Source organism: Pyrgilauda ruficollis, unplaced genomic scaffold (assembly GCF_017590135.1).
Source record: "Pyrgilauda ruficollis isolate IOZ18807 unplaced genomic scaffold, ASM1759013v1 scaffold62, whole genome shotgun sequence".
NCBI classification, from domain to species: Eukaryota; Metazoa; Chordata; class Aves; order Passeriformes; family Passeridae; genus Pyrgilauda; species Pyrgilauda ruficollis.
The window spans coordinates 3,419,435-3,429,250 of record NW_024527933.1 but is presented as its reverse complement, the minus strand read 5'-3'; positions in this window follow the sequence as shown (position 1 = coordinate 3,429,250).

The following is a 9,816-nucleotide window of genomic DNA, read 5'->3' as shown; positions in this document are numbered from 1 at the left end:
TGCCCCGAGCCCCTTCTAGCAGCCCCGAGCCCCTTCTAGCAGCCCCGAGACCCAGCCCCGAGCCCCTTCTAGCAGCCCCCAGCCCCCTGCCCGCAGCCCCTCAGCCCCGCGGCCCCGGAGCACCAGAGCTCTTTTATTTTTTCCCTCCAAAAAGTGCTTTTCCGTGGTTGGAAGCGTTTCCATTGGAATGTCAGCTTCGATGACACCTTTGATGGGAGAAAGATGAAATCACTTTTTTTCCTTTTAATATTTGGTTGATGCGGTGAAATATTCAATATAAATACAGTCACTGTTCTTGCTTTAATTACTTTTGCTTAAATTTTGTATAATATTAAATATTTCACATTATAATCTATATTAGGTTGTATTTCATAATATATTTTTATACACAAAAAATTTGATCATATCAAGAAGGGAGGTCACATGCTTCTAAATGAAAGTTTGTTCGGTTTTTCCTGTAGGGTGAATATTAAAGATTTGTTCCAATGTAGAGGAGAATGGACGTGGTGCTGCTGGTGTGTCCCACGGACCGGGAGCACGGGAATCTGGCTGTTCCAAAGCACGGGTTCCACTGTGGATTTCAGGCTGGCACATCCCCATCCATTGCTCTGCCCCATCCTGCCTCCCCTGCTCAGCCCCCCAGACCCAGGATGCTGTGTGGAATGGCCTCAAACATCACTTGTTAATAATCACATATTGTGTGAGATGCCCAGTATTGATTTAAACCCAGCGGCAACTTTTGGAAGAGCAGGTTTAATTTATAGAAACTCTGATGTCTGATAGCAATAAATAATTAGGTGATCGCAAGAAAAGGGATCAGAGGGCTCTACCCTCCGACTGCAGCTGGCTGCTCATGTCCCGCTAATAAATTGGTTAATAAAAGGAGAAAGAAAGCCTGGATTCTGGGGTTATAAAAACAAATGACATTTTTATGTTTAGTGGACAGGAAGAACTGGGAAGGCAGAGAAGTTGGGCCGGTGCGCCGGGAATCACTCTGCGTTCACCACCTGAATTTCTTAACGACTCTCTCATTAAAAGTTCTCTCTGCCGAGCGCTGTTTGCTTTGCCCCCAGAGCTGCCTGCAGTAATTAAAGTAACTTGCTAGGAAGGTGTGTACCTGCGGCAGAGCCCGGCCTGCCGGGAGCGCTGGGACACGGGCGGGACAGGAGAGGTGTCACCACCGAGCCCCTCTGAGGGACAGGGGAGGTGTCACCACTGAGCCCCTCTGAGGGACAGGGGAGGTGTCACCACCGAGACCCTCTGGGAGGTGTCACCCACCGAGACCCTCTGAGGGACAGGGGAGGTGTCACCCACCGAGACCCTCTGAGGGACAGGGGAGGTGTCACCACCGAGCCCCTCTGTGGGACAGGAGAGGTGCCACCACCAAGCCCCTCTAAGGGACAGGAGAGGTGTCACCCACCGAGCCCCTCTGAGGGACAGGGGAGGTGTCACCCACCGAGCCCCTCTGAGGGACAGGAGAGGTGTCACCACCGAGCCCCTCTGTGGGACAGGAGAGGTGCCACCACCAAGCCCCTCTAAGGGACAGGAGAGGTGTCACCCACCGAGCCCCTCTGAGGGACAGGGGAGGGGTCACCCACCGAGCCCCTCTGAGGGACAGGGGAGGGGTCACCCACCGAGCCCCTCTGAGGGACAGGGGAGGTGTCACCCACCGAGACCCTCTGAGGGACAGGGGAGGTGTCCCCCCCGAGCCCCTCTGTGGGACAGGAGAGGTGCCACCCCCCAGCCCCTCTAAGGGACAGGAGAGGTGTCCCCCACCGAGCCCCTCTGAGGGACAGGGGGGGTGTCACCACCGAGCCCCTCTGAGAGGTGTCACCACCGAGCCCCTCTGAGGGACAGTGTCCCGTGCCCCGCGGCCCCGGCAGGGCTGGCACAAACACACCTGGATGGAAATGCCCAGGAATGACAGAAATGAGCCCCCGGGCAGCGGGGCTGCAGCGCCTGCCAGCCCTGCCAGAGTGCCTGCCTGTGCCACCGCGGGCAGCTCCACCCGAGGCTCCTGACATCCCTTCCTAACATTGCCCTGTGGCACTAGAAATGTCATTGTTAAACTGCAGTAAGCACAGCAAACCCCAGGGGAGTAGGAGGCCCTTTCACCAGGCAACAAAACGATGCAGAAGCAGAAGCCAGCCTGGAAGAGGAGCATGGCCTGAACAGGAGGTGAGGCCATTCCAGAATCTTCTATGGAACAAATTCGGGTGAAAAGCTGAATTTCAGGTGAATAGAAATTACTTGCTTCAGGAAAAAACAAGCATTTAATTTCAAATTTTTGTTTTATTTACATTCTTAGTACAAAATTGAAATGAATCATGAGACTGAAGTGGAAAATTGAAACATTCTGCTCTGAAAAGGTTGAGGCTGAATGCTCTGACCTTATCCAGAAAACTTGCCCCACAATCCCAATTTTTCTTTCAAAACAAAATTTTGTCGAAGGCCATGCATTGCTACAAACCATCTTGTTCCTGCCCTGCAGAGCAGCACAGAATCACCCTGAGGGTCACCCGCTGCCAGTCACGTCCCCATCAGGGGTGGCTCTGTGGGCCTGGACGTGTCACCAGGCTCCTGCAGGGAGGGCACTGGCCGTGCCACTGCTCCAGAGCAGCGCCCCAAGCCCAGGGCGTTCTGCTCAGGGGCTCGCTTGGCTGAGCAGCAGCTTTGACCCTCCGTGCCCAGCCGTGAGCCCCGTGCCCCGCTGGTGCTGCTCTGGGAGCCCGTGCCCTCTGCTGTGCCACAGGCTCCCGGTGCCAGGCACCTGGCACACCTGCTCCAGCCGCTGCCTGGGGTGCTAATGCCCGGTAATTTTGATCCATGGTGTTTTCTGCCACGGGCAGAGCCGTGCCCGTCCCCTCCTGCTCCACCTCCCTCTGCATCCCGAGCTGGGCACCGCCCGTGCCCCCCTGCTGCCCCGAGCAGGGCGAGCCATTCGGTGATGCCACCAGCCCCTGCACGTGTGGCACGAGTGGAGCCCCAGCACAGCAGCGAGCTGCAGCCCTGGCACCCCGGGGCTCTGGGGCAGGACCCCGTGGCCGTGCCCTGGGCAGAGGGGCTGGGCAAGCAGCACGGCGGGTACGTGTGTGGGCACAGGTGTGTGGGCAGGGGCGGGCACAGCCCTGCAGCCCCTGGCCTCCCGGCCACGCTGTCACGCTGAGCCCTCGCTGCCCCCCTCCCTGGCCTGGCCCAAGCCCCCACATTCCCTCTCCGCCGGGAAGGCTGCTGTGAAGGCCGTCAGGAATCGCCCGGCTGCAGCGAAAGATCTTCAGGGCAAGAAATCAAATAAAATCTTCCCAGTGATGAAGTGAAAAATAAAACATGGTTTAAGAAAATAGTCCTTTTCTTTGCTGCTGGTGGGGGAGGGGGTCCAGAGGGGAACACAGACAAAGGTGCTGAAGGTCTCAATCATCCCACTGCTTAATTATTCTATCTCTCAGAAGGCATCTCCAGGCAATTAGAATAATCATTCATGCCTGTGCTTTACAGGGACTCTCACGTTCTTCCCGTGAAGCATCAGAGCTGGATTGTAATATTTTTTTTAAACTTTAACAGTGACCTGCAACTAAAAGAAAAATAAAAGTTTTTTGAAATATTAGTTTAATAAGACATGAGAATAATATTAAGGATATGAGCCTCCCTTATTTATTATTTATATGTATAGCGTGATTTAGAGATGCACTTGAACCAAGCAAGTCACTACCAAAGAGTGGATCTATCCCTCTCTATATATATTAAAAAAACCTGCAATATTCGCCTGGAGATTCTGTCCACATATTCGGAGATTGTGATTTAACATACACAGTTTATCAAGGCTGGTGTGCTGCACACAGAGGCTGGGGTTTTATGTAAGGGTATAAATAATCAATGCACATAGCAACTTTAAATTACTGCTAATGTGTTTTACTTATGTTCCCACTAGAACAATATGTGAAATAACAGGGAGTTGCTAGGCACACGCTTGACAAATAATATCCATGCGTTTCCATTTTTATTATTTTTATACATTTCTTATTAAGCCAAGTGGTGCAGTTCAGGCCCGTGCACCCGCCCGGCCCTCGCTGCGGATCACAGTGCTGTGAGCTGGGGGCACGCAGCTGCAGGGCTGCCAGGGCTGGGCTGGGCACTGACACTCTCCTGCTCTCCCTCTCTCCCACTCTCCTCCACTCCTCCTCTCCCACTCTCCCGCTCTCCTCCTCTCCCTCTCTCCCTCTCTCCTGCTCTCCCTCTCTCCTGCTCTCCTCCTCTCCTGCTCTCCTCCTCTCCCACTCTCCCACTCTCCCACCCTCCCTCTCTCCCACTCTCCTCCTCTCCCACTCTCCTGCTCTCCCTCTCTCCCACTCTCCCTCTCTCCTGCAGTTTCCCCATTTGCTGCTTCTCTTGGCACAGCGGGGCAGTTTGCAAACTGCTCCGCAAGCGGCTGCACCCAAACCAGAATTCACCTTTTCCCTTCTGCCGCCTGCCCTGAATCACAGTGTCTGTGCGGGTCTGTGCTGGACCGAAGGCAGAGCCCAGGAGGGGATCGTGGAGCAGCGGACCCCAGCAGCGCCCGGACGCTGTGCCGCGGCACCGTGCCGTGGCAGGGCTGGCACCGGGAGCAGGCAGCGCTGTGCCAGCCCCGGAGGCACGGCAGAAGGCTGGATCCCCGCAGCAGCACCTGCCTGGGCAGCAGCAGGGCACACACACCCCCGGGACAGGGGCAGCCTCGCAAGAGGCCATCCGCAGGACCCCCAGCCTTAAACACGGCCAGGAGAGCCCCTGACCAGGCAGGGGGACAGGCTTGCTCTAAAGCGAGTAATCACCTCATCCTAGCGCTCCAGAGCTCTTACAGACCCGCTCTGCACACTGGCAATGGCTGTGTGAGGAGCAGGGAGCCCTGCTCAGGGCCTGCCCCCCATCCACAGCCCCCCACACCCCGGCAGGGAGCTTTCCACTGAAACTGCTTAGCAGGCAATAACTATTTCTTTGTAAACAAGTCTTTGAGTGTTTATTACTGTGTCACCCTCAAAGCCATACAGCTTTGTGCTGTGTTTAATGGAAGAAAACGAACAGAGTGTTTTGAAACCCACTCCACATGGGAATACAAATGGATTTCCTAGGGCTGGGGCTGTCCCTGAACTATCAGGTGCCCCCTGACATCGCCACAGCCTCCACCCTGGTGATACCAACCCCTTCACTGCCCGCAGAAGCAATAAAGCACCAGCAGCCTTTGCACAGATGTCCTCACAACCCCAATGTCCTTTCCTGCAGCCAGAGCAGTCCAGCTACACAGTTAATGTTAATGGAAAGACTTACCTCAGCCCCCGTGAGAGCTCAGGCAGCCCCAAAACGGTGCCCAGATGAAATGAGTGCCACACGGGACTGGCAGCTCACAGGGCCTTTTTGTTGGGGGTGAAATCACAGCTGCCAATGAGGAGTGTAGCTGTGGAGAATATTAATTTGGGCAATGTGATGGTCAAGATTATCCTTAAAATGTATTTCCAAAGAGTGGGCAGCAGCAAGGGGCCACCAGTGATGGCTGGGCCAGGCCAGTGCCACCAGAGGTGCCAGTGTCCCCAGCAGTGCCAGCAGAGGTGTCAGTGTCCCTGGCAGTGCCACCAGAGGTGCCAGTGTCCCTGGCAGTGCCACCAGTGGTGCCAGTGTCCCCGGCAGTGCCACCAGAGGTGCCAGTGTCCCTGGCAGTGCCAGCAGAGGTGCCAGTGTCCCCGGCAGTGCCACCAGAGGTGCCAGTGTCCCTGGCAGTGCCAGCAGAGGTGCCAGTGTCCCTGGCAGTGCCAGCAGAGGTGCCAGTGTCCCTGGCAGGCAGGCTGCCCGGGGCAGGCAGTGCCACCAGGGCACACAGACCCGTCCAGGCACGGAGGGAAGGACGTCAGCCCTCAGCACTGGGCTGGGACTGGGGCAAACCCCCCATTCCAGTGAAAAGCAGCTTTGGATCTTTAATTAAAAACCAGGGTTCACAGCACCGGGGCATTGACTTCCACCAGTTAATCTCCATCACTTCATTTCACCACCAACTTCCATACTCTACAAAACTGCTGGAGACAATTTTTATTGATTGCTCTTCAAGCCGTCAAAAGCGTCCCTGGCTGATCATATGTTACCCCCAGACACCTTGTGCATTTCAGATAATAACTTGGTGCTCTACAGAAGAAATGAATTGGATGTGCAGTCAGTAACTGTCCAAGTGAATCATGTTACTATATGTCAGCAGCCCAGGCTCTGACTATCATTTTAACAGAGAGAAATCCGCTATTTTCATGGCTGTTTGAAATTATTTTCCAGATGAATAAGATATAACAACAACTACTTACAGTAAAGAATAATATGGGGAATCTGTTTGCTACTTGGAAACAAATCTTTCCAGCGTAATGTTGTTTAATATTATTTAATCTGTAACTATGAACATGAAATTTTGAGACCAGCTTTCATGTAGTACAGAAAGCTTGTGATGTGGGGGAGTGGGAAGCTGGGGCTGGTATGGGTGATGGGTAGTGTTTGCTCTCTTATAACTGCAAATACAGTAATTCATACAGAAAATGGAACATTGCTAAAATGAGGTTGACAACAATGCATCCTGTTGCCAATCATTGGCAGTGAGGGTTTGCTTTGCATGAACAATTACCATGTGCCAGGCTTACTTCCTTTTTCCGGGGTGTTTGGGGTGTGTGCTTTGCTCAGAATCGCTGCAAATAACTGCAAATGGATTTGGTGAGGTTGAAAAGAAGCAAATAATTTAGAAGCTCTTACCAGCCCGGGGGCTGGTTATTTACACAAGCCCTGTTTTCTCTCTAGAACCGGCTTGAAGCGTTGCCCAGGCTCTGGGGCGGGCAGGGCACAGGGGTGATGGTGGGCACAGCCCCAGCTCAGGGCACCCCCGGGCTCTCTGGGCAGCACACACTGTGCAGGCAGGGCACAGGGGTGATGGTGGGCACAGCCCCAGCTCAGGGCACCCCTGGGGCTCCCCGGGCAGCACCCAGAGCACAGACAGGGCACAGGGGTGATGGTGGGCACTGTCAGCCCTGTGGGCACCCCCGGGCTCTCTGTGCAGCACCCAGAGCACGGGCAGGGCACAGGGGTGATGGTGGGCACTGTCAGCCCTGTGGGCACCCCCGGGCTCTCTGTGCAGCACCCAGAGCACGGGCAGGGCACAGGGGTGATGGTGGGCACAGCCCCAGCTCAGGGCACCCCTGGGCTCTCTGGGCAGCACACACTGTGCAGGCAGGGTGATGGAGCGTGGGCACTGTCAGCCCAGCTCAGGGCACCCTGGGACTCCCCGGGCAGCACCCAGAGCACGGGCAGGGCACAGGGGTGATGGTGGGCACAGCCCCAGCTCAGGGCACCCTGGGACTCCCCGGGCAGCACCCAGAGCACGGGCAGGGCACAGGGGTGATGGTGGGCACTGTCAGCCCCGTGGCACCGACAGACCTGCTGCAGGAAGCCCCCACCCACGGCCCAGCACAGGAGCAGCTGTCCCTTTCCCTGCCTTATCTCCTGCTTTACAGGAGACTAATGAGGGGGATTATTTGACTGATATCAGCCTGCTTCCCCAGTCCGTCACACGCAGTTCCCCTCCAAGAGTTTCAGGCTCCATAAGTGGCTTTACAGCCCCACCTCAGGCAGATCCTGCTGCTCCTGACCGCTCCATTCCACCCTGCTCTTGGTAAGAAAGGGCCCCAAAAGGACATTTCCTCCGGAAACAACTGCCCTGCCACTTCTGCAGAGCCCCCAGGGGCTGAGCCCAGAGGCAGGAATAGAAACCCCGATGCCTGGCTCAGCCCTGGAAATGTCTCCAGAGCTGGAAATGTCACCAGGACCAGGTGGCACCGTCCTGGGAGAGAGTGGCCAGGTCCTCACGTACACAGGAGTTCTGAGGCTGTGTCACAGCTGCGTGTTACAGCAGGCAAAAGGATGGAAATAAAGAGAAGGAGGTTTGGTGCCATGGAAAATGTCTGGGGATGCCTGTAGTTCATTAGGGACAGGGATAAACCCCGGCCATGCTGTGCTGCAGCTCATCGTTGTACACAGTGGAGTCCTTCTGCTGAAAGGGTTAAATACCTCATGAGCCATAACTGCTGCAAAATAGCAATTCACTCCTTGGGTGGGTGAAAAAAAGGTGGTTGAGGCAAACCATATTTATTCTGATGAGTGCTGGTGTTTCTCTGAGTCCAGAGGCTGGACCTATTTGCATACAATTTGCATGCACGGCAGGAGCACCGAGGAGCATCTCCCACCCCTTGAGGGCTGCTCCAACAGGGATGGGCGTGGGATGGGCGTGGGATGGGGTGGGATGGGGTTTCTGATGAGTGCTGGTGTTTCTCTGAGTCCAGAGGCTGGACCTATTTGCATACAATTTGCATGCACGGCAGGAGCACCGAGGAGCATCTCCCACCCCTTGAGGGCTGCTCCAACAGGGATGGGCGTGGGATGGGCGATGGGGGTGGGATGGGGGTGGGATGGGCAGGCACGTGCCAGAAGTGTTTTGGGTAAGGCACGATGGAACACCACCAACTTCCCTCCCTCCCTCCCTCCCTCTCTCTCTCCCCCCTCCACCCTGCCTCAATCTGTTCCTCAGCCTCCCAGCTCCCCGCACTGGTCCCTGATGTTCTGTCACAGGCTCCCGGTGGGAGCTGGAAGCAGAAAATGGTCCTGCCACTCGCGCCGGCTCAGCCTGCTCATGTTCCAGCTGGTAAGTCATAAAGAAATGGTAAAACACAACCCCCTCAGGGCTGCTGGGAGCTGGATCGAGTTTTTCCATCTCTCCCCAGAGACTGCTCTTTATTCTCACACTGACAGAACTAATGGCCTGCTGGGTGTGACAGTGACAGAGCGGCGGTGCCACGCGTGACGGCCGGACCCCCGGCCCGCGCTGGGGACAGCTCAGCCCCCCGTGCTGACACAGGCCCAGGCTCTCGCAGCCAGAGACCGTGTTTGCAGATAGATATTTAATTTTTAAGAAGGAAATCTTAATTACTGCACTGGCGTGCAGGGTGGGGCTGTAAGGCAGCCGGGGCAGGGGCAGGGGTGGGGGTCTTTGCACCCCCTGACCCCACGGCAGAGGGGTCCCCCCACGGCAGCCCCTGTGGCTCTGTGCTTTGGGCTCTGCACTGGGGAGCTCCAAGGAGAGCAGCACGCCAGCTGGGCAGTGGTGAGAGCTGGCTGTGCCCGGGCCAGCTGGCGAGGCTGGGCCGGACCAGGGGATGCCTGTGCACGTGTTCCTCCATCATTTCATCTGGAGTGATGCATATAGAAATTTAGATCAGGCAGCTTGACATTCCTGACTGCTGAGGCTGTGAATCGATGGCCTCTCTACTCCCTGCCGGGGAGATCGATTCCCCAAGCACAATGGATTGGTTTCATCACTTTGGTTTCACCTTGTCAAAGTCATGTCTGATTTACTTTAGTCTGGAGGGCAGCTTTTAAGTATTTCATTGCATTTTGTAATCTGGCCGTGTGCCTTTGCTAACCGCACTGCCCTCTGTGAGGCTGGACAGCATTCCCACAGCAAACAACCAGCTCGGCCGGGCAGGGCAGCTCCGAGCATCCCTGCAGGCAGTGAAACGCTGAGAGACTCAGAAGCAGCTGGGAAACGTCCCTGGGATTGTGCTCTGGAGGAGTCCCGGGGCTCCTGACTGGGAGGATGCTCGGTGCAGTGGCAGCATTCAGGCTGGTTGAGAAAACAAACTTTTGCAGTTTTGCATCCTTCCCCAAAAGACATGAAAATGGAACGTGTTACTGGAGCTGGCATGGCTGTAGCTCTCCCAGGAGCGATGCAGCCAGTCCTGCAAGCTTCCTGGTGTCTGGTCGTTAGCA